The 25,742-nt window shown below is 33.4% G+C and overlaps 1 long non-coding RNA gene across 1 annotated transcript; it reads left to right on the top strand.

Annotated features, from left to right (window-relative positions):
* Positions 1-21,713: 21,713 nt before the first annotated feature.
* LOC145799115 (uncharacterized) lies at positions 21,714-23,931 on the top strand. Its single transcript, XR_014341132.1, has 2 exons — positions 21,714-21,844; positions 23,687-23,931. It is a non-coding gene; the product is annotated as an uncharacterized LOC145799115 (long non-coding RNA).
* The last annotated feature ends 1,811 nt before the right edge of the window (positions 23,932-25,742 follow it).

Here is a 25,742-nt window from a genome sequence, read left to right as displayed (position 1 = left end):
AGGAATAGTTTCTCATATAATTAGTGTTGATTACAAGCCCTAGACAACAAAGAAGAGAATAATGTGGAAGAAGAGTCCACAAGTAACTTAATCACATTAATTGAGAAAGGCATTATTCCTAGTTTTAATATCAGTTCTCTTATAGATGTTTTTAAAAGTAATGCTACGTATCATGAAAAAAATATCATGAATATGATCATGAAAGATTCTGTACTGTTAGATTACACATATAAGAAAACACCACACACTAATCAAGAGTTGAAAATTTTTTATGAAACATTTCATGATATATTTTTCATGATACCTAGTATTATTCTGTTTTTAATGACATAAAAAAGTATTGAGCACAATTCAAAATGCTTTACGTTAGTATATAAATTATTTTATAACTGACATCTTTTGTAATTCAACCTGAATACAAGAAAACATATTATTTATATATGTTTTCAGCTTATTTTTTTATTTTTTATACCTATAGGAATTGATGTTGTAATTCATATCTTTTATTTATGTTGACTTGCTATGTTAAAATTTTGAGTCCATCCCAGCAAAAGACTCTTGAATTAACTATTGCTGTAAAGTTTGAACCTATGCACACGTTAGTAAAAAGAGGGTCACAGGAATTTTTTTGGAAAATTACATTTCAGTGGAATGTAGACAAAATAAAGAGTTGCACCCCTTCTATTTTTGAGTTGCACCAGGACACAGCATGATTTGCACCCTCCATGATTTTGCAATTTTTTGGTCAACACGTCACTAAAATACAAATTTTCCAATTTTTTTTGGACTGATAAACCATTGATTAGAAAGAATTACTGTAAAGTTGGAACCCATCCACACGTTAGTGGAAAGTGCCCAAGCAATTTTTTTTTTTTTAACTGACAAATTTCAATTTTCAAGTGAATTTTTACCAAAAAAAATTTAAAATTTAAAATTTAGTCACCATGTTAGTATGTATTGTACAAAATATATATATATATATATATATATATTCTTATAATTTTTACCACTTTCATATTAAACAAACTCAATAAAAATTTACATTTTTTTTTTCTTCTTTTTCTCTCATTTTCTAACACTTTCATTATAATCAAACTCGGCCTAATTGAAACGAATCGAAACTTATTTCACGATGACCAAGACGAAGACCCAAACCCAGACACAGACACCCAAACCCACGGGCTCCTCAAACTAAAGAAAAATATTTATTCAAAATAGAAAGAAAGTATTCATTTTTTTTCCTTGGATAATTAATTTTACTGACATTCTCTTACAATTATAGAAACTTCCCTTATTATTTCTAAAATTACAAGGAATTATCTGTTTGAATTGTCTGTTAACAAATGGTATACTTTAACAATTTTTGGCCTTCTATAAAATTATAATTCCACAGCAATTAGATGCCCTATTCTTCTTAATAATACTAACTTAATTGTCCCATAATAATACTAAATTTTATTTTATAAAATATCAAATTAAACCCAATAAGTATTGAACCTAATAATGTTGTTTTATAACTTAAAATTTTAAAAATGGTTACTATAATTAATTTGAAGAAGTAAGCTAAATAATCCCTTTTTTTTTTCTTTTTTTGTGGGTCTTTTTCTTAGCTTACTAACTAGCAAAAGGCACAAAACATGTTTGCTTTCTAACAAACTAATAAACAAAATTCAAACCTTTACTTTGAGCACCAGATTGCCAAATCACCCGCGAATATTAATAATTTATTCCTAGAGCCAAATAATTGAATTTAACTTTGCTTAAGGTTAAATACATGCAATCAACCTGAAATACACAATCTAAGCCAAATTTGAATGACTTCCTGTTTGTTTTTTTGTTTTTGTTTTGTTTTTTTTTTTTTTTTAACCTTTCCAGTTTTTATCATGCATTTTATGAATATGGAAACTATATTCTCTTTGTAATACATTGCCACCAGAAAGAAATTATATGTTCTTAAATTTCGCATTCCCTCTATCTCAAAATACTCACAATTATTAAATCATCGAAAATCTTGAAATGCAGTAATCTCAATACATGATCCAGTAAATGTGAATGTTTTGAGAAAGAGAAAGAGAGAAATTTGAGAACAGAGAATCTTATGTCTGCCACAAACAAAAATGCTATGCATCTAAATCGCCCCATATTTCTATTCCAAACCACTCATAGCCAGCTAATATTATTGAAAATCTCAAAATACAGCAAACTCAAAACATATTTTAATGTCTTTTTGTCCCAAAACACATAACTAGTGAATCATTAAAAATCTTGAGGTATAATAAACTCAAAACTTGTTTTAAGAAATATATATATTTTGAAACAAAAGGACAAAAATTTAAAAACAGAATATCTCATGCCATGTATAGAGAATAAAATAGTAGGAGTGCAAAATATAGAGAAAGAAATGACTCACACAATGAAAAAATTATTTAGTAAGTTCGGAATAGCACGTGGTGGTGAGCCTACCAATTGATTGAGCGGAATCCATGGGCAACAAACTTTACTTCTTTTTGCAATATTGTCTGAATCCGTTTAAGACGTAGAGAGTGCAGAGTACAGAGTAGTCGTGTGGTGTGGTGTGGTGTGGTGTGGTGTGGTGTGGTGTGGTGTGGAGAGGGAGGAACAATATAATATTATTAAGAGTGCTGTTTTTTCATTGATTGTTTGTTATCAAGTTTGAAACCAAAGAAAAAGTTGGTAATTTTTACTCCCCAACTTATCAAAACCGTAAAGGTGGTTTGAAAAATGAAACATCCATAGAACGATAAGCCATTTCTAGTTTGAACCCATGACATACGTTTTCCAGAAAGGGACACCCAAGAAAAAAAATAAAAAATTACAATTAGTGGTAAATTTTAATACTAATTAAAATTATTACCTTTTTAAACTCAGACACCAACAAGACCTATGGTCTCTTGTGGCACGGCATCAATCAATTACAGCAATTGAGGCAATCAAGACTATTCTACCATATAATGGGTTGTTTGGTGCTGTTTATTTAAGTTTTATTTTTTATTTTTTTATAAGTTTGTATATTAGATTGTTTGGTATAGTTTTATAATTTATTAAGTAGAAATAACTTAACTTAAATAAACTAAAAAAATTTAATTATTTAAAAATTATGAGAGGAATACTTTTAATTATTAATTTTTAATTTATAATAAACTACACAAATATAGCATGGCAGGTCAAGAAAATAATAAGCCACTTTGCCATGGTTTAATGGTGTATATAATATTGGAATTTTCTTGGGTCCTTTTTTTATTGTGGGTCTTTTCTTAGTTAGTAATTGTTGGTCTTTCTCGTTTGAGTCAAATTTGAACCCGTACACACGTTAGTAGAATGCATAATTCAACATATGACCAATATCTTTTGACTATTAGTCATAATTAGGCATTTTTAACTTTTTAAGATCATAAAGAGATATTTTAAGCATCAAATAAATATATTATGAAAGTTTTAGGTACCAATAACAATCTATAATGACAATTAACTCAGAAGATATAATATGTTTTGGAAGTACAAAAAATAATGTTGATAATAAATATAACCATAGTTTGTATATTACTAAAGAGTTAGCAAATATAAATAGTGTGTGTTCTAATTTAAATAATATTACCGATATTATGTACTCTTGGTTTTCTAAATTAGATCAAAATTGTTTAGAATTTAAAGTGGAGTTTATAGAATCTAAAATATACAATTTAGGTTATATATATTGACTTAAACAAAGAAGCAAAAACCCAAATAAATAATTTGGTGACAAAATTAAAAATTATATTCTTCATAAACAATGATGGAATGAATAGTTCAGAAGATAACTCAATTCCTAAGCTATTTTATGGTACAAAACATATTCTGGTACTTCAAACCAATACCTATAATATGGCTGAATATGAAAATATTGTTGAAATATTGGATTATTGGAGAAAATTATATAAAGATCCAGATTTAGGTATTGATAAAAGAAATATGCTACTAGATCAAATAAGAGAAACTTATCTAGAACATAAAACCCTTTTACAGCACTTTAATTATGATATTAATATGTCAACTAATAATGATGTTAGCCAATCATCCTTATCTGAAGAAACATTAGATCAAGATGTTTCACCAGAAATAAATAAGGGGAAAAGAAAGGCAGAAGAGACAATTGATCCCGAATTATTTGGCACATGAGGAGATGGAGAAAATTTTGACTTTATTTAAACAAATGAAGTTAAAAATGATACTAACACTGGAAGTATCCCCAATCCTACACTTGAGTCAATAATATCTAGAAAAGATAATAATCATAAGTATCTAATAGCTTAAAATCGTACTTATTTAGACTTGTCTCATGTTCCATTTAAGGACCAGCCACAAGCAATTGATGATTGGGCACAATCATTGTCCATCATTATTACCAATTATAAAAATCGTTGGTCAAAGGAAAAATTCTTTAATTATATTTCAACAACTCTCTAGAGAGATGTGTTGCAATAGTTAAGACAATGGAAAAAATCTGAAATTGAAAAAAGTCAAAAAACAACTTTGTTGGCAAATTTTCTCACACTTGATATAAATATTAGTTGAGTTTGCAAAAATCATAAAAGAAAATTTATGTGATTTTGCAGGAGATACTAATTTGCAAGCAGATACAAATTATATTTTGACTAAATTAGAATTATGTAACATTTGTCTTTTTGAAGACTATCTTGAAACTTTTAAAAAATATTATTATCTTATTGATCCACCAGTAGATCAACCCTGGTTAGATCAATTTTTTCGTAAACTCCTTAATCCATGGGATGAGTTATGTATTAAAACATATCCTGACTTTCTCAAAAAAATAGGGAAAGAAGAATATAATAATCTTAGTTTTCGCATTAATTATGTTCTAAGACTGATAACAAATCGGTGTCTAGATGCAAAGGTGAAAAAACAAATAAAAAATCAAATTTTCAACTCACAATATGGTAAAAAATGTTGTGATAAAATTTTCAAAGAAAATTGAAAATTTGGTTGTAATACATTTCCCAAGCGAAAAGGATTTTTCAAAAAACGCAAAAAATACAAATGGAAACCTTGGAAAAAGATCAAAACTTTTTCAAAAAAAAAAAAGTATATTCGAAAAAAAAAACCAACACGTGTTTCAAAAAAAAAAAACTTGTAAATGTTACATTTGTAACGAAGAGGGTCACTATGCACCCGAATGTCCAAAAAGGAAAAAAGTGTAAAGAAAATGATCAAAGTTTTTGTAGAATAAGATTTTGAAATAATATATGGCGGAGAAATTTCTAATAAAGAAGAAATCTTGTACGAAATTTTTAGCAATGAAGAAAGTTCAGATGAAGAACTAATCTTCATGATGACTAAAATAGATAGTCAAGACATATCTCAAGAAGAATTACAAGCCATTCGACTTAGAGATGTAATAAGAGAAGAAAAAACTTTTACCAAACAAGAATTAGCAAAATTCGAAAAAAATGCAAGAAGTTGATGTATCAGAAATTTACAAACTTTTAAAATTCAACTTCTTTTCAAAAAGAGTGTTTGAACAATACATTGATAACACTCAAGCAAAATGGTTAGAAGAAGGAAATAATGATATTTCTTTTTTTGATAAGAAAAAGGTTGCAAGATGAAAAAAAAAATATCCTGAGATTCAATATATTCTTATGGGATTAATGTAGGTAACCATAATAGCCTTATTTCGCTAAGGGATTGATATTCTTATTTTGGCAATAATTTTTGATAAAAGATTTTCTGACCCAATGAAAGCAATCGTTGGAGGAATTCAACCTAATTTGGCTAATAGAGTAGTTTGGTTTAATATTAGACTAAATTTCTTTATTTCCATAAATGATCATAATCTTGAAGACACAGTCAGAATAAGAATTAAAACACAAAGATTAGAAATGAAATTGAATTCCCATGATTTGGTTGTTCGTTGGAAAACAATTCATGAATTGATCAAATTTCCTAGAACAAAAGTAAGATCAAACGATAATAAAATCGTTAAAATCTTTGAACTAAGACCATTTGACATGATAATTCAACCGCCTCTAATGAATTAGAGCGATTTAGAAGTCCCCCGACAATGGTAAATCCATGACCTAGTGGGACAAAGTGAATCGTCTAAAACAAAAAAAATCTGCACAAATACAAATGCAAGCATCAAAATTTTTTTTTTCTATATTCAAAATACAGTTCTAAAAATTAAAAGATCAATTTCTGTATTTGAAAAAAAAAATCCTAATAAAATATCTTCAAAATTAAGCATTAGTGAATCGAGTAATAATTCTAATCAAGAATCTATTACGTCAACAAATGTTCAGATTCCTATTTTTTCAGGAACAAGAAGGCAATCTGAACATATTCAGTCTGCATATATGTATCATTTTTAAACAAAAAATGATAATATTATTTTTTCTTATATCCAAGGAAAAAGAATATATACATATGCATTGGGAACATTTAATTTTGTAGGTTATAAACCCCATTGCCACAGTGTTCTCATAGACACAGGAGCTACAATCAGCTCATGTAAATGGAATGCTATACCAAAAGAAAAATGGACATTAATGAAACATCCAATTTTGGTTATTGGAATTGATGGAAACCACACTTCCATACAATTCAAAGCTAAAAATACAGCTATTTGGTTAAATGATAGCAAGTTCATTATAATAAAAATTCTATGTTTTCTTTATATGCATGGCGATTTCCTTCTTGGAAATAATTTTATATATAAATACCTTCAATGCAAATATAGGAAAAAGACATTTCATTAAGCATAAACAATATCTTAATTAATATTCCATTGTTAGAATAACATAAATATATTTGTGATAAAGAATTTGCGCCCGTTCCGTGTAGTGATTTAACTCCCATCATCAAAACTATAGATGAATCACATTGGATTTATAAAATTCTAGAAGAAAAGTTTAGTGAAAATCTATTAAAACTATAACAACGTAGTCCACGTTATTGTAGTTTGAAATTGTAAGACCCTAATGTTATCATTAAAATAAGACCAATGATCTATACTAGACAAAATATAGATGAATTTGATATTGAACTTCAAGACCTTTTAGATAAAAAGTTAATTGAAGAAACTAAAAGCCCTCACTCTAGTCCAGCTTTTATGGTAAGAAACCATGTTGAAATTAAAAGAGGAAAAGCCCGAATGATAATCAACTATAAATGACTAAATGAGAATTTAGAATTTGATGGATATTTTATTCTAAGAAAAGATGTTTTGATTAACTTAACCAAAGGATCAAAAATCTTTAGCAAATTCTATTATAAGAGTGGATTTTGGCAAATTCAATTGATTGAAGAATCAAAAAAATTGACAGCTTTCAGTACACCTAAAGAAAATTACCACTGGAGTGTTATGCCTTTTGGTTTAAATATAGCACCACAGATATTTCAACAATGGGTGGATACAATCTTTAAAGAAATTAAGGATTGTTGTGTAGTTTATATTGATGATATACTTATCTTCTCTAAAACCCGGGAGGAGCAGAAGAAACATTTAAAATTACTTTGTGAAAAATTCAAAAAACATGGAATTATGTTATCATCAAAAAAAATTGAGTTAGAAAAAGAATCAATTGAATGTTTGAGAATAATTTTAGACCAAAAAGGTTTAAAATTACAGGAATATATTTTGTCCAAAGTACGAGATTTTCCTGATACTCTTGAAAATATAACACAATTACAGAGTTTATTAGGTATTTTAAATTATGGATCAAATTTTATTAAAAATCTTTCAAAAATAAAAATTCCTTGGTTAACCACATTAAAGAAAAATGTTATATTCGAATGGACAGCAGAAGATATTGCTTTAATTAAACAATTTAAAGAAAATGTTAAAACTTTACCAGATGTTTATCTTCCTCAAACAAGTGATAAATTAATTTTAGAAATAGATGCCTTAAAAGCATGCTGGGGATGTGTTCTTAAAGCAATACCAAGTAACTTATGGCATGATAAAGAGATATATTTATCAGAAAATGGGTTTATACCAAGAAAAAAAATCCAATATCCATAAAATTACAAAAAGAAGAACTAATTTGTGGATATAATTCTGGAACATTTAAACCAAATAAACATAAATATATTATTTTTGAAAAAGAATTACTTGTAATAAAATTGGAAATAAAAAGTTTTCATATTTATTTAGCCCAATAAAATTTTATTGTACGCATTGATAATAAGACAGTAAGAGATTTCTTGATCAATAAAAAACCTATTGAGCAAGGAAGAAGATTAGTTCGGTATAATAACATTTCTAAATACACTTTTGAGATAGAACACTTTAAAGATACTAACAATTTTCTTGCAGATTTTCGTAGTAAGAATTGTTTCAGAAAATTAAATTACTAAACAAATAATTTTAATTTTTGTAGAAGACTTCTAGACCAAGAGGAAAAAATGGACAAGGGTAAACAACCTGTTTAAGGAGATTGGGTGACAATTGCTAAAAAAACAATCCCCAAACAAGAAAAAGTTTATGTTGTGTTTGCAAGAAGACAACCTGAAATTTACACAGAATGGAATGAGTGCAATAAGCAAGTTTGCGGATTTCCAGGGGCAAGTTTTAAATCCTATGATAGGATGACCAAAGCTAAAAAAGCTTTTTATAGTACACTAGCTATGCCTGTTTATCAAAATAATTTTTGTCAAATGAGAACTAACACAGTTCCAACTAATATTCAGACATCTAAACCAGATGAATATGAAATAAAATATTTTTTCAACCCTGGTATATTTAGAGAAATTTATATAGAACTCAATGGAGTTTGGAAAACTCACATTATAGACAACAAAGTAAAATTTCGAAAACACATGAAAGTTCTAGCCAACAAATTAGCTGAGCAAACAACTAAGTTAAATGATTTGCAAAATCTTTGTTTCAATATCCTTAAACAAATGAATTGGAATGAAGATTTTAATTTCGAAAAAATAAGCAATTTTCTGCAGCTATCAAACCTCATATTAGATGAGTTTTCTGATCTAGTTTTTGAACAAATAAAAAGAATTTGTCTTTTTGAAAAAATAAGAACTTTGCTTCCAAAAGAAAATTTTCTTTTAATAAAAAATCAAGTTGAGGATTATCATGATAAGATTAGACAAACTTAGAATGATCTTATGATAAATTAAATTTTAAAGATGGAATTCTAAAAAAAATCATCATGGCAAATCATGACATGTGGTTTTTTTGAAGATATAGGTTGGGAAATAATTAATCAAGTTACTTTCCAAATTTTAGATCCAATCGAGTGGATAGAATATCCAATGATCATAAAAGAATGCTGATCTCTAGCACAATTGGTTGGCGAGACCGAGAACTTTTTTTCCAACCATATCAAATTTGGTATCTCAAAGAAATTGAAGATTTTGAATTTGAAGATAATTATTTGGATGAAGATCAAAAGGGAAAGCGATTGGAAACTATTTAAAAACTTCCTTCAACATAATATTAGATAGATAGTTTAATAACTGTTTCACAGGTAGCTTCTAATAGTCATGGCTTAGCAAAATTGTCATTCATGGTCACAGATGGTAGAATATTATTTGTAACTCATTTTCCCATAACATATCAAAGGTCTCCTATACAAATTAATAAGACTCTTGACATGTTATTAAGGCCAAGTTTGGGAAGTGTAAAAAAAGTCAAAAAGTCAAAAAGTTACTCAAAAAGTTAAAAAGTTATCACTATTCATCAAAAGTAAAAAATTACGGTTGCACAACTCCCAAACCTAATTTTTCCCTATATACTAATTTATACAATTTTTTAATACACATTTTCCATAAAAAGTCAAAAAGTTAATCCAAACATTCATATTTTTTCCCTCAACTTTTTAGTCTAAAAAGACAAAAAGTACACTTATTTAAGACACCCCAAACAATCCCTAAATCTCAAAAAGAGAAATAATTTGGATCTTTCGTTGGAATTAGCCATGACTACGGAAAATGTAGAACAATTTCGGAATGAGCGATACAGCCAGGATCCCGATTCCCCTCCATTAGAGACTAATGAAGAATATCACAATCTCGTAAACCGAATGGAAGCATAGTGGACCCCACTATCACATGCAGTTGTCTCATGATTGACTCTAACCTTATCCAGGGCACGTGGAGCAATCTGCATTATTAGGCAGAAAGTAGTCAAACGAACCATTTCAGTCGACGCTTCAAGACAGAAATGACCAGCCAAATCTTATCTGTTTCGGTCTATCCCTTTGAAAACCGAGGAAGGTAGACAGTCATGTATATTTGTATATAATTGTAGCTTAGTTGGAGTTTGCCAAAACCTCCATAAATATGTCTAGGTGTCATGTATAATTGTCAAATTGTATTTATAAGCCTAAGTCTAGGCTAGTAAACTTTTGGAAAGCTTTGCAAATTTGGACGTATGTATTTGTTAGTCCAAGCAATTAGGTATGTATTAAATTTAGATTAGACTTTTTGGTTTTGTTTGTTTATGGAGTTGAATTCTATAAATTGGCATTCAAGCCAACAAATAAAGCAATGTGAATTCTCTCCATCTTTGTTGCCTAAACTTCTCCTTTCCTTGCTCTGTTTCTGTTGCTTAACTCAATAAAAATAGTAGAAAGCTTCTTTCCTTTTTGTTTTGTAATTGGTATCAAAGCTTGGTGAAAAGCTTTTGAAAGCAAGATTAAGCTATGTAAGTGTGTTTGGTGTGCTTAAAAAAAAAATATATATATATATATATTCGGTTAGGCTTAGTCTTTAATTGTGTGTCCTTTGTGTTTTATAGCTTCTTAATTATTTGTTTCATTTATTGTGCGAGCAAGAAATAATCTTCTCGTATAATCCTGTTGATCAAGTCCGCGCTCCTCCAAACGTCGTCGTTTTACTCCCTGAAAACACAAACGTGAGCTAGCCGGCAAGTGTGTGCCGAATACCTCTCCGATGCCTAAGTCAGCAAAAATAGACAAATAGGCAAAAGCTCTGTGTATTCGAGAATCAAAGTTGTGTTACCTCTCCATAGGTGATGTTATGAGCTTTTATAGGTTCCGCGTGACACAATCCAAGTAGGACTCCTACTCTTCCATGTAGAGTCCTCCTAGGAATCACCTTCCTGAAAGATAATGCTTATCCTTCAACACCCCCCTCACTGCTTAAACCAAGTGACATGGTTCTACCACGGTTGGATGTCAATATAACCGAGATAACATGGCCATTCTAAAGCCGCAGACTAGACTAAGCTCCCACTAGCTCGGTTCTTCCTTTCACTGCGTGTACCTCGGTTTAACATTCCAACTGGGTTGTCTGAGACCGCACTAATCACATCGAGCTTAGACCGAGCTAACCAATAGTAAGGTTCTGAGGAAAGCTCAACATGCTTCGGCTCAATATGGTATGATCGAGCTAGCTGTTACCGCACCGACCGTGGTGACCGAACTAACCACCAAGCTCCTTCGGACCGGGCTATCTGCACGGCTCCTCTGGACCGGACTAATTACAAGGACCTTTTTACTCAGCCCTTCTTACTGTGGTCCACAAAATGGCCCATTACCCAGCTCGGCCCAATTTACATATAAATTACCCTCTCAATTGCCCCTTAATTCCATCTACGCAGCATGATAGGGATTACCTGTTACCAGCCGAGCTAAGAAAAGCTTTAGCCTTCCAACCGAGCTAAAAAACTTTAGCCCTCCAACCGAGCTAAACACATACCGTGCTATCAATCAGTCTGGTCAAAACGTCTCTTCAATCGTTGTAACCGAATCGCTTCTTATCCCAAGAACACGTGGCACAATATCATTAGCCCAATGCAGCTGTCACGCCGTCTTCGTATTTCGCGTAATTTGAATAGTCCCACCCAATTTCTCCTTCTTCACACAAAAACCACTTATTTTGAATCTATCACGTCTACTATTCATCTTCTCTCTTTTTCTTGCTTGAACCTCCATTGCTGCTACTTTTGCATTTGTGAAGCTTGCATTTTCAACATCACCTTCGTGGTTTCAGACCTACATCCTTCCTCCTCCAATCTGTAAGTAACTCAATCCTTTTTTGCTTTCCGTTTGACTGGTTACATGTACTATTTGTATATACGTGTTTCCTCACAACACTTTTCAAAATAGTTTTTCTCTGTAACGAGTAAGAACAACTTGAATAATACCCATCACTACTGATTTTGCGAAAAAACTGAACTGGGACGTCTTAGATCTGAAATCATACTCCAACCGGACTAGGAAGTAGTTTGTAATAGGTGCGAGCCTTAGCAAAACTGAACAACTGAGCTAAGACCTTATGAACACTTGCTGTTTCAAGTAGGTCTAAGAACCTTTTGCTTTACTTAGCCGAGCTAGCGAATTAGATTAGGCTTGCACAATGCCGCACTAGAAAGCCTCAACCACCGACCGAGCTAAATCTTGGGGCTAAACCAACTCCCTTAGTTCAAACCGAACTAAGATTGCTGCCCCAATGGCTCGATCGGGCTAAAGCCCCTTGCTTAAACCGAGCTAAGACTGGATAGCATTCCATGTAATCAAGCTAGGACTTCATTTATCTTGCCTATATTTCTTGTAGCACGGTCCCACGATCTGTGCTTAACACCTTTCTTTTTCACTTTGCAGACTCTGACTAGGTTGCCCAGTCACTCCTTTGCACGTCCAGCCGAGATACCTATTATCTGCTTGGCACCGAGCTAATACTCCAGGCCAAGTTATACATAATTTAAATCCTTATGGGTAAATATAGGTTTTTAGTGAACTCACCAGGTGCTATGGCCGAGTTCCGAAGGGACTACCATATCCCTGATGATGTTCATCTCACTTTAGCCGAACTAGATACCATACCCTGGGGAAACCCTGGCTTTGTTCCTTTTACACTTCTTTCCATTGTAGAAACCGGACTAAGATTCCCTGTACAGCCCCTTCTATGCGAGTTCCTCAGACAAACCAACCTCTTCCCTACCCAACTTTCTACATATTCATACCGCATAATAAATGGCATCGCCGAGCTAAATCGCCGGGCTGGCCTTAACCTCGGTTTAGCCGAGATTTTCCACCAATACTCCATAGGATCAAATAAAAATGGCTGGGTTTACTATTTAAGAATAAGACGCCGACGTGAAAAGATAATAAAAGATACCTCGGATAAGGATGTTAACAATGATGATTTCCTCTGGGTATCTGGGAATTTTGAGAACCAACAAGCCCAGATCCTGGGCGACAGAATAAATTGGAACAAGGGTGAAGCCGGTAGGATTACCTCGACTCAATTCCATGCTTTCTTTTACCTCGGTTTTCTTATGTTGAACCGCACTGACTGTTTTGCTTTTCTTCATGCAGATTTGAACTTTCTCAAGTCCCAGTACAACTACCCCAACTTAAACACACTTCGTGCCGCGCTGCGATATCCTAATAAAAGTTGGGCCGAACTACTAGAATTTGATCCGACATATAGACACAGTAGTAAACGGAAGACCAGGGTGACTGATTTTTTGTTGGAAGCCTTTCTTGAACCGGACCCAACCTTGCCTTAAATCAACCTGATTCGACTAACTGCTGAACAAGAAATGGCCAAGAAAAGAGCCGTAAGAGCCCTTCTGACTGAGACAAACCAACCCAAGGTACCCCCAGCCGGTCAAACACAAGAGACCGTGGTAGCCTTACCATCCCACCAGCCTTTATCGTCTCGGTCTCGCAAGCGCGCTCGGTCTTCCACTACCGAGCCATGCCTCGTTGATGAGAACGAGCCTGCGCTTCCCTCCACCGAAGTACCGAGCCCAGATAGGGCTAACTCTTTTGATTGGGCACCGAGATTAACATATCAGAACCGAGCTATCAGACCAACTGATTCAGTGGTAGTAGATAAAGATCACATGCTGGCCTTCAACCTGGCTAAGAGCGTGTGTCTGCCCCCTGATATGGATCACCATGCCCACCTTACCGAGCTAAAAGCTATCCGCTCGGCCACCAAATCAATGGTGCTGGTGAGTACTCTTTCCTTTGTTTTCCTATTTTGTGCAACTGTTAGCTCGGTTCTTACTCCAATTTGCTTACCATATTTGTGCAGGCCATGCAGAAGAACCAGATTGCTCATAAGCGTGTGCTAGAGCTACGCAAAACAACAAGGCAAGCTTTGGCAGAGGCTGACAAGAAGACAGCCGAGCTAAACGAGGCCAAACAACAAATGGCCGAGCTACAATCTGAGGTCGCCCGCCTCACCGGGCTAGTTGACTTAGCCGAAGTAGACAAACACAAAGCTTTGACCGAGCTGAAGGATCGTTACTTGCGTGAGCTTGCCACAATTGAGCAGAACAAGAAGGCCGAAATAACTGAACTGGAAAAGAAGATTGAAGAAGCGGAAGACCGCGGCTACAAAGAGGGCGAGGCAACCTATATCCTGCAATGCGAAGCTGGGAAGGATTTATTCTTCAAGTATAGGTGGAAAGCGGCGGTGGCACAGCTCGGTCACGGTCTTGACAGCGATATCTTCCTGAGCCCTCTTGCTGTGAAACCCCGTATTTTTATATAAATAATAATAATAATAATAATATATATTTTTAATTTTCTTAAATAATTATTCACAATATTTTGAATTTAATAGTCTGTATATTTTTATACTGACCATTTATTCAAAATAAAATAAAATAAAATATTTTTTTGACTTTATATTATTACTCAATATTACTTTCTGAACCTTATGATATTTTTATTATATTTTTCCCTATATTTTTTTGTAATCAAATTACACTGAAACCTAATATTTTCTGTACTAAAATCCAATCCAAAAAAAAAAAAAAAAGAAGAAAAACCATGGGCTTGCTCCCCATGTTTTCTCACCTCCCACTTTCCACGTGCAATCATTTTTTGTAAAGAAAATGTGGTGGACATGCAAGCTATACACCTCCCTTCTTTTTAATTTGTCTTCATCATAAATTGAGCTTAGCTTTTCCTCACATTTCCTCATCTTTCTCTTCACTTCCAGTTTCATCTCTCTCGGTTCCCTCTCCCTCCACCTCTCATTCTCAAAACTCTCTTTCTCCTTCTTTATCTATGTTTTTCCTCCTCCCCTGACCTCCATAGACATGGCCTCAATCCATACCATCACCATCCGAAACACCAACCCGTGAACTTCACCACCATTGGCACACCGTCGGACCGCCACCACCACCATCACCTATTTCAATTATCATCTAGAACCACCATTCACAAATGTGTTGTAGGTGAAGAAATAGAAAAAGAAAGAAGATGGAGGAGAAAAAAACAAAGTTAGAGAAATTTATTTTGAATTTCAAAAGTTGGTTTTCGGCTTACTTTCGGCATGCCAAAACCATCCATTCCGGGAAGAATTGAGAAAAATAGGTCATGTAAGATGAAGTACGGAGTAAGTTGAAGAGAATGGCGAAAGAATGAAGAAAAACCGTTAAGAATTAAGAAAGTTATGGGGTCCGAAAGGTGGTTCGAAAAAATGTCCGAGACGGTAGGAAAACAATCTTATTTTTTTTCAAATTTGGGAGATCCGACGGCATGCAAAAAGAGACGGAACAAGGCGTGCGAGTAGTAAACCAAAAACTAGGCCGTGAGGTGAATCCAATGACAGAAAAATAAGATAAAACAGAGTTACGATGAAGAAGATACAAGCATGTGAACTGGTGACATTGAAACTAAAATTCTGGGTCTTCTGTTCATGCATGCTACGGCTGTTGGAGAAGATGAGTTTAAATTTTATCCAGCGTTTCTCGGCCCATGGTGCTACGGTGCACCCTAGTACCTTTAGGTTAATCGAGTGGTCTTATGACTTTGGGGATGACCACCCTTAGATTTTTCGACGTGTAGAATCCATTTTTGGGGTTAGATCTTGCAAATTCTGAGTCTAAGATGATGATCAACAACTAAAAGTTCTAAGAGAATCCAATGGCATATCAACGGTGAGATCGCGTCCGATTGATATGAAATTTCAGCAAGACGATCATGGAGCCAGGACGATCATATCTTACGATCAGAATCATAAATCGAATTCGGACGATAAATCGTTAACAACCTAACATAGTAAGAAAACTCTCATAACCGTCTCATTCTTTTTAATTGTTAAATTTTTAGATTTGTGTTCATATGTTAACATAGTTAAAACTTTAGATAAAATTTTATTTATAGTTGTATGTAAATTTGTGATTGGTATGTTAAATATTTGAAGGTCATTTCTTTATTAGTAGCCTTAAAATCATGATATAATCTTGGATTTAGACTTGCATGTGTAGTTTGTGCCATTAAAGAGATGATTAAAGATTTTATTTGGTTTGATTATATAACTCTTCAATCTGCTAGAAACTTGTACGAATTTTTAGACAATTTTATGCTCAAAATTTTGAAATGATTTCTTCTACAAAGTTGTTGATAATGATGTCTAGTTCATCCAAGAATTTGCTTAACAATTATTGAGCTTGGTACGAATTTATACAAATTTATAATTAAATCTGCTACTGTAAGACAGATTTTAGTATATGTTTAAAAGCTTATTAAAAATTCTATATTAAGCCAAATCTGGTAATTTCTAACTAAAATATGAAATTTGAGAAGTCTAATTTCATACTAAATTTTTAGATTGTGGATCTGATTTATAAATTTAAGTATGGAATTAATTTAAGAAAATGTGATAAATCTGTGTCATAAAATTTCTGGGAATTTTACAGAATTATTTATAACTTATTTTTGGGAATTTATTTCTGAAAAATGACCCAAACATATTTATTGAATATTCTGTACTTTTTCACGAATTTTAGAACTGTATAAATAATTTATTTATAATTTTTATTACCTAAGGTACAACCTGAAAATTTCTAGACAGGTTTAAGATCATGACTTCAATTATTTATTCGGATAAAAATCAGTTATTGTGTTGCTCCAATTCATCAAATATAGTAAATTAGTAATCCATGTATGGGTGTATTGTGGTTTATTTAATATTGTGGTAGTCTAATCTTGTAAATTAAAGATCCATGCACGTGTGTGACTTTGGTTTATTTTCTCTGTATCTAAATTATTATTTCATACCATGGTTTAAATAAATTGTTTATTTAAATGCTGTACATTTATTTATTATTGTGTGACATGTGTAATATTTTATGTTGGGAATTTTAATGAGTTGGCATAACATCAATTGTGATTAAAATTTGGAATTATTTGTGAGTAATATCAAAATTAACTGAAATGATTAACGGCATATATAAAGTTAACAATTGACGGTTAATACCAGTTGTTCAGAGTGAGTCTTGGTTTTAAAGAGTGTACGAAATTAAGGGTTGACGGTTAATACCGGTTGTTCAGGGTGAGTCCTGATTTTAAAGAGTGTATGAAATCAAGGGATTGACGGTTAATACCGGTTGTTCTGGGTGAGCCCTGGTTTTGAGAATTCTCACGTAAATTGTGTTGCGAAACTCTAAGATGGCACGGGACTTATTTGAACCCTTTTCGGTATTTGGTTTTGGAATAAGGGTGGATGTGCCGGTGGCACACAGGGAGGTTACGTACCCCTGGCAGACCGTTTCCTTTGGGCAGACCACGGATGCTACTACTTGGGTATATAACTCCGGACGTGGGCATCCTTGGTAGTTACGATTGGTAACACTAAAATATTTGACCAAGGGAGGGTTTCAAATTAACCGTTGCCATGCTTAGTGGTTGGTAAGTTAAATCTCTTTGGTGAGATTTCGAGTGTCACCTTATTTATTAAAATTATTTTAATGGTTGTAATTTATGTTTACAATTATATTGTTATCTCATGTTATAATCTCATTATTTTTCTCTTAAAAAGAATGGTAGGTTGGTTATGTTTTCTTACTGTGTTGCAAAACTCATGGCATATATTTTTGTTGCCCTGGCGTTTTATGCCAGGTCTTGGCGAGAAAATAATTGAAGCTGAAATGGAGTCGACGCTAACGTTGAGCCTTGGCTGACCTGAAACCCCGAGTAGAGCCGAATAAATTATATTATTTTATATAATAGCTATTAAGGACTTTGTAATTTCATTTGATGTTGTATTTGGAAAATTTTAAGTTTTTACCTATTGTTATTTGGACGTTTGGTTATGTACGAGAGTTGGATTACCCTATTAAGATGTCAACTTTTTAGTTTATTAAGTCATTTTGTTTATTTAATTTCCCTTGATACTTCAAAAAAAAAAAAAAAATTTGGAGCGTCACAACATGGTATCAGAGCTCTAGGTTAGAATACCTAGGGACGGTGGGAAGAGGTTTAACCTCAATTGAGGAGTAATATCATGTGTTAGAAGGAATAGAATTATGTAACTCATAGTTTATGAGAGTTTTATGCTAATCATAGTAACTATCCTTGTTTGATCCTAACTAGCTTGACGCCAAATTTTTCGGATGTAAAATCATCACTTCTCTATCTTCATTAAACCTTTCCAATTCGACAAAGTATTGCCTTAAGATGATCAATTGGCAACTTTTGACCCATGTTTATTGTATCTTGTATGTTGTTCTCTTGAAAACCGGTTGCACTCTTTCAATCCTTACAGGGTGAAGAATCTTAGGTGTTTGGTTTGAAATGTGTATGGCCAAACACAATTTCAATTCAAATATCTAGTTTGGTCACCAGCTCCATAATCTTAACCCTATTAAAAGTTCAAAACCATCATGTCATCCGATTGTACTGTCTGTTCAAATTCCATTTGAATTCTTATGCTAATTATGTTGTTGCCGTAGCCACGTCATACTCTTTCTTCTCTACTATAATAGTGTGAATCTTGGGATTAGAGCTTGAGCGATTAGAAATACCTATGAGTGTAGCTTCATTGCTAGAAGGTCAAACTCGAGTAGATCTCGTAGGCAAATCATGTGAACTAGGAGTCTCAAGTTTGCGTTTAACTTGTCTGCGACTCTAGATGATCTAAAACTGTTGGTTCAAGTTTTCCTTACAAAAAAAAAATAAAATAAATAATAATAATAATAATAATAATAATAATAATAATAATAATAATAATAATAAAATTAAAAGTTTTGAGGAGTCTGTTGTAAAAGTGATGATTGGTGTAGTCACTCCAACTTTTTCGCACTCGAGAGCATTAGTATAGAATCCTTAAGGATTAGTTGAAGAGGATTAATCTGAATTTGAGTTAAGCGTCACGCTTAAGAGAATAGACTTATGTGATTTACATTACCCACGTGTTTCGGCCTACGGTTAGAAATAACTTTGCCCTGACTAGGTTATATTATGATAATACTATCTGTTTTGCTAATTAAAAGACATCAAAAATGAACTTTTCTTCGCCAACCTTAGGACGTTATTCGAGTTTTCGGCATAATAACATTGACTCGGGAGAACATGTTTCAGATTCATAATCATTACGTTATGTGTTTCAACTCCAAACGATTTAACGATCACCTATGTAGGAGAGTGGGTTTAATCCCGAACGCGAAGTATTGCACATTAGATATATATACTTATATATATATATATATAAGGGAGGGTCACTATTATCCTTACGAGTTTTGTGTTGATTGTCATTTTCCTATCTCATATATATACCCTTTACTTGATGTTGTTCATCTTCAAGAATAAGTCATTACCATTTTTTTTCCAATTCCACCATTGTTAAATTGACAACCTTTTAACCTTGATTATCCTATCCAGTACTAGAATTTTGTAAACAGTCGCAATCTCTTTACTCAATAACAAGTCTTGGATATTTATTTTGACACACGTAGGGCCAACGTAGTCTTAGGTTAGATATCTAGTTTAGTCACTTCCTCTATGATCTAGATCACATGAAAGTCCAAACTATAATGTCATTCATCCGATCTTTATGTTAATTGATATTGTTGTTATAGCCACTTTGTATTATGTTATCCTTATTACTTTTGTACCAACCTTGGGCTTAGAGTTACCAATTAGAACTCTTTTGGTGTGACTCGTTTGTAATCAAAACCTACACGACGAAAATTTCTATCAAACCAGTCTTAAAACTCTTGGTTATATGTTTTTCATCTTATTCCTTCACATTTGCAGTGTGTTAGATCACTAGAATTGGTATGCAAACCCTTACGAATTGTTTGTGTACTTAAATTCTCGAACCTCGAGACACGAAGATATTTGACACCGACATCATCTGGGACACAGATTGATTGTCCATACACTAAGCCGTAATCAGTGGCCACCAAAAGAAGGAAATGACTCATGCATTCGATGGAACGCTGTAATTGTTTAAGGAGGATTGAATGGCTTTCTGACCACCACAAATTGACGAATGACACTAATAGCCTACAAGACAATCAACAAGACTAATCTTTAGCAAGTATGCGAATGTTTTCTCGAGCAGAGGGCTTCACATTGAAGCAATGGGGTCATTATGATGAGCAGTTTGAAAGTTTTGCGAATCACAATTTCTTGATACAACCATGTGTGCAAAATGACCTAAACATGAGGCAAAAGCATTGAATCGAAGATGAGAGAGGATGTGAACGAGTTAAGACTGGAAACTAATAACATAATAGTAGAGTTCGCCCATTTATTACCCACAACTTTTCAAAACCAAGAACAACTTAAATTTCGAGGACGAAATTTTTTTTAAGGGGGATAGATTGTGAAACCCCGTATTTTTATATATATATATATAAAAAAATAATAATATATATTTTTAATTTTCTTAAATAATTATTCACAATATTTTGAATTTAATAGTCTGTATATTTTTATACTGACCATTTATTCAAAATAAAATAAAATAAAATATTTTTTTGACTTTATATTATTACTCAATATTACTTTCTGAACCTTATGATATTTTTATTATATTTTTCCCTATATTTTTTTGTAATCAAATTACACTGAAACCTAATATTTTCTGTATTAAAATCCAATCCAAAAAAAAAAAAAAGACCTCCATAGCCATGGCCTCAACCCATACCATCACCATCCGAAACACCAACCCGTGAACTTCACCACCATTGGCGCACCGTCGGACCACCACCACCACCATCACCTATTTCAATTATCATCTAGAACCACCATTCACAAATGTGTTGTAGGTGAAGAAATAGAAAAAGAAAGAAGATGGAGGAGAAAAAAACAAAGTTAGAGAAATTTATTTTGAATTTCAAAAGTTGGTTTTCGGCTTACTTTCAGCATGCCAAAACCATCCATTCCGGGAAGAATTGAGAAAAATAGGTCATGTAAGATGAAGTACGGAGTAAGTTGAAGAGAATGGCGAAAGAATGAAGAAAAACCGTTAAGAATTAAGAAAGTTATGGGGTCCGAAAGGTGGTTCGAAAAAATGTCCGAGACGGTAAGAAAACAATCTTATTTTTTTTCAAATTTGGGAGATCCGATGGCATGCAAAAAGAGACGGAACAAAGCGTATGAGTAGTAAACCAAAACTAGGCCGTGAGGTGAATCCAATGACAGAAAAATAAGATAAAACGGAGTTACGATGAAAAAGATACAAGCATGTGAACTGGTGACATTGAAACTAAAATTCTGGGTCTTCTGTTCATGCATGCTACGGCTGCTGGAGAAGATGAGTTTAAATTTTATCCAGCGTTTCTCGGCCCGTGGTGCTACGGTGCACCCTAGTACCTTTAGGTTAATCGAGTGGTCCTATGACTTTGGGGATGACCACCCTTAGATTTTTCGACGTGTAGAATCCATTTTTGGGGTTAGATCTTGCAAATTCTGAGTCTAAGATGATGATCAACAACTAAAAGTTCTAAGAGAATCCAATGGCAGATCAACGGTGAGATCGCGTCTGATTGATATGAAATTTCAGCAAGACGATCATGGAGCCAGGACGATCATACCTTACGATCAGAATCATAAATCAAATTCGGACGATAAATCGTTAACAACCTAACATAGTAAGAAAACTCTCATAACCGTCTCATTCTTTTTAATTGTTAAATTTTTAGATTTGTGTTCATATGTTAACATAGTTAAAACTTTAGATAAAATTTTGTTTATAGTTGTATGTAAATTTGTGATTGGTATGTTAAATATTTGAAGGTCATTTCTTTATTAGTAGCCTTAAAATCATGATATAATCTTGGATTTAGACTTGCATGTGTAGTTTGTGCTATTAAAGAGATGATTAAAGATTTTATTTGGTTTGATTATATAACTCTTCAATCTGCTAGAAACTTGTACGAATTTTTAGACAATTTTATGCTCAAAATTTTGAAATGATTTCTTCTACAAAGTTGTTGAGAATGATGTCTAGTTCATCCAGGAATTGTCTTAACAATTATTGAGCTTGGTACGAATTTATACAAATTTATAATTAAATCTGCTACTGTAAGACAGATTTTAGTATATGTTTAAAAGCTTATTAAAAATTCTATATTAAGCCAAATCTGGTAATTTCTAACTAAAATATGAAATTTGAGAAGTCTAATTTCATACTAAATTTTTAGATTGTGGATCTGATTTATAAATTTAAGTATGGAATTAATTTAAGAAAATGTGATAAATCTGTGTCATAAAATTTCTGGAAATTTTACAGAATTATTTATAACTTATTTTTGGGAATTTATTTCTGAAAAATGACCCAAACATATTTATTGAATATTCTGTACATTTTCACGAATTTTAGAACTGTATAAATAATTTATTTATAATTTTTATTACCTAAGGTACAACCTGAAAATTTCTAGACAGGTTTAAGATCATGACTTCAATTATTTATTCGGATAAAAATCAGTTATTGTGTTGGTCCAATTCATCAAATATAGTAAATTAGTAATCCATGTATGGGTGTATTGTGGTTTATTTAATATTGTGGTAGTCTAATCTTGTAAATTAAAGATCCATGCACGTGTGTGACTTTGGTTTATTTTCTCTGTATCTAAATTATTATTTCATACCATGGTTTAAATAAATTGTTTATTTAAATGCTGTACATTTATTTATTATTGTGTGACATGTGTAATATTTTATGTTGGGAATTTTAATGAGTTGGCATAACATCAATTGTGATTAAAATTTGGAATTATTTGTGAGTAATATCAAAATTAACTGAAATGATTAACGACATATATAAAGTTAACAATTGACGGTTAATACCAGTTGTTCAGAGTGAGTCTTGATTTTAAAGAGTGTACGAAATTAAGGGTTGACGGTTAATACCGGTTGTTCAAGGTGAGTCCTGATTTTAAAGAGTGTATGAAATCAAGGGATTGACGGTTAATACCGGTTGTTCAGAGTGAGCCCTGGTTTTGAGAATTCTCACGTAAATTGTGTTGCGAAACTCTAAGATGGCACGGGACTTATTTGAACCCTTTTCGGTATTTGGTTTTGGAATAAGGGTGGATGTGCCGGTGGCACACAGGGAGGTTACGTACCCCTGGCAGACCGTTTCCTTTGGGCAGACCACGGATGCTACTACTTGGGTATATAACTCCGGACGTGGGCATCCCTGGTAGTTACGGTTGGTAACACTAAAATATTTGACCAAGGGAGGGTTTCAAATTAACCGTTGCCATGCTTAGTGGTTGGTAAGTTAAATCTCTTTGGTGAGATTTCGAGTGTCACCTTATTTATTAAAATTATTTTAATGGTTGTAATTTATGTTTACAATTATATTGTTATCTCATGTTATAATCTCATTATTTTTCTCTTAAAAAGAATGGTAGGTTGGTTATGTTTTCTTACTGTGTTGCAAAACTCATGGCATATATTTTTGTTGCCCTGGCGTTTTATGCCAGGTCTTGGCGAGAAAATAATTGAAGCTGAAATGGAGTCGACGCTAACGTAGAGCCTTGGCTGACCTGAAACCCCGAGTAGAGCCGAATAAATTATATTATTTTATATAATAGCTATTAAGGACTTTGTAATTTCATTTGATGTTGTATTTGGAAAATTTTAAGTTTTTACCTATTGTTATTTGGACGTTTGGTTATGTACGAGAGTTGGATTACCCTATTAAGATGTCAACTTTTTAGTTTATTAAGTCATTTTGTTTATTTAATTTCCCTTGATACTTCAAAAAAAAAAATAAAATTTGGAGCGTCACACCTGCACACTTCATACCAAGCTACATGGCGGAGTATGCTCAAGCCATTCAACAAAAATTCCTTCAATCTGAGGATGAAGAAGAGACCGTGCCTAACAATGCCCCGGTCGCCAATGATCCTGCCATCCAGTCAGCTCGGGTGGAACCACCGGTGGAAGACCTGACAACCGAGCTACCAACTGAAACCGGGCTCCGAGTTGAACTGGATGCTAATCTTGACGACCTGTTTGCTTGACTTTGTATTTTCTTCTTTTTACTTTTGGAAAGAAAACTGTAACTGGGCTGAAATCCCACCCTTTTGTAACTCTTGATTTGCACTCTCAATGAAATCTTCTTTTGTTCCAACTATTATTTCGGTTAATTTCCATGCATGTACTTTACTCTGTAATCTGAGTGAAATATAATATTCTCCAGCTGAGATACTTTATTCCGGTCTTAAACTTTGCAATCTAACTGGCCATATCTGCCAACCTCTTCAGCCTAGATCCTTATCTCGGCAGAAGAACAATAAGTGTTGGTTTTTCCAACTAACCTCTTCAGCCTAGGTTCTTATCTCGGTTAAAGAACAACAAGTGTTGGTTTTTTCAGCCGACCTCTTTAGGTAGATCCTAATCTTAGCTGAAGAGAGCTCAAAGTTGGTTTTTCCTGCCAATTCTGAGTGAAGTGTTTGGTTATTCTTGCCAAACGTCCTGCAGCCTGGATCCTTATCCTGAGCTTAGGAGGGGTGTTGGTTTTTCCAGCCAACCTCTAAGTTGGGTATTCCTGCCAACCCAGAGTAAAGTGTTTGGTTATTCCGACCAAACGTCCTACAGCCAGGATCCTTATCCTGGGCTTAGGAGGGGTGTTGGTTTTTCCAGCCAACCTCTAAGTTGGTTATTCCTGCCAATCTAGAGTAAAGTGTTTGGTTATTCCGACCAAACGTCCTGCAGCCTGGATCCTTATCCTGGGCTTAGGAGGGGTGTTGGTTTTTCCGGCCAACCTCTAAGTTGGTTATTCTTGCCAACCTAGAGTAAAGTGTTTGGTTATTCCGACCAAACGTCCTGCAACCTGGATCCTTATCCTGGGCTTAGGAGGGGTGTTAGTTTTTCCAGCCAATCTCTAAGTTGGTTATTGCTGCCAACCCAGAGTAAAGTGTTTGGTTATTCTGACTAAACGTCCTGCAGCCTGGATCCTTATCCTGGGCTTAGGAGGGGTGTTGGTTATTCCAGCCAACTTCTTCAGCACTGATCCTAATCTTAGCTGAAGAGAGTGCAAAGTTGGTTATTCCGGCCAACTATGCTTATAGTGCACCTAACTCACTAAAACAATCTTTTACAGAGGGAAACAACTATATTGAAAAGGAACTACTTGTTTTATTGAGAAAGAAAAAATTACAAATACTTGAAAAAAAAGCTAGAAATAAAATAGTTTGAGATTGGCAGTGTTCCATGGCCGGGGAATGGCTTTGCCGTCCTCGTCTTCCAAGTGGTATGCCCCTTTGCCAGCTAATCCAACCACTTTGTAAGGTCCTTCCGAATTGGGCCCTAACTTGCCATCTCCGGGTACCAGGGTATACCCCATTACTTTGCGCAGTACCCAATCTCCGATCTTGAATTGGCTTGGATGTACGGTCTTGTTGTATTTCCTGGATAACTCCTGTTGGTATGAGGCGATGTGAACCAGTGCTCTTTATCTTCTTTCTTCTGCGAGGTCGAGCTCTAATGCGATGGCTTCTCCATTTAAGTCTGGATCAAAATTTTCGCTTCTGA

Source organism: Camellia sinensis, chromosome 9, assembly GCF_055761805.1.
Source record: "Camellia sinensis isolate YWXY chromosome 9, ASM5576180v1, whole genome shotgun sequence".
NCBI classification, from domain to species: domain Eukaryota; kingdom Viridiplantae; phylum Streptophyta; class Magnoliopsida; order Ericales; family Theaceae; genus Camellia; species Camellia sinensis.
Note: the sequence above shows the minus strand (reverse complement) of the source record. Positions and strands in the feature narration are given on the sequence as shown.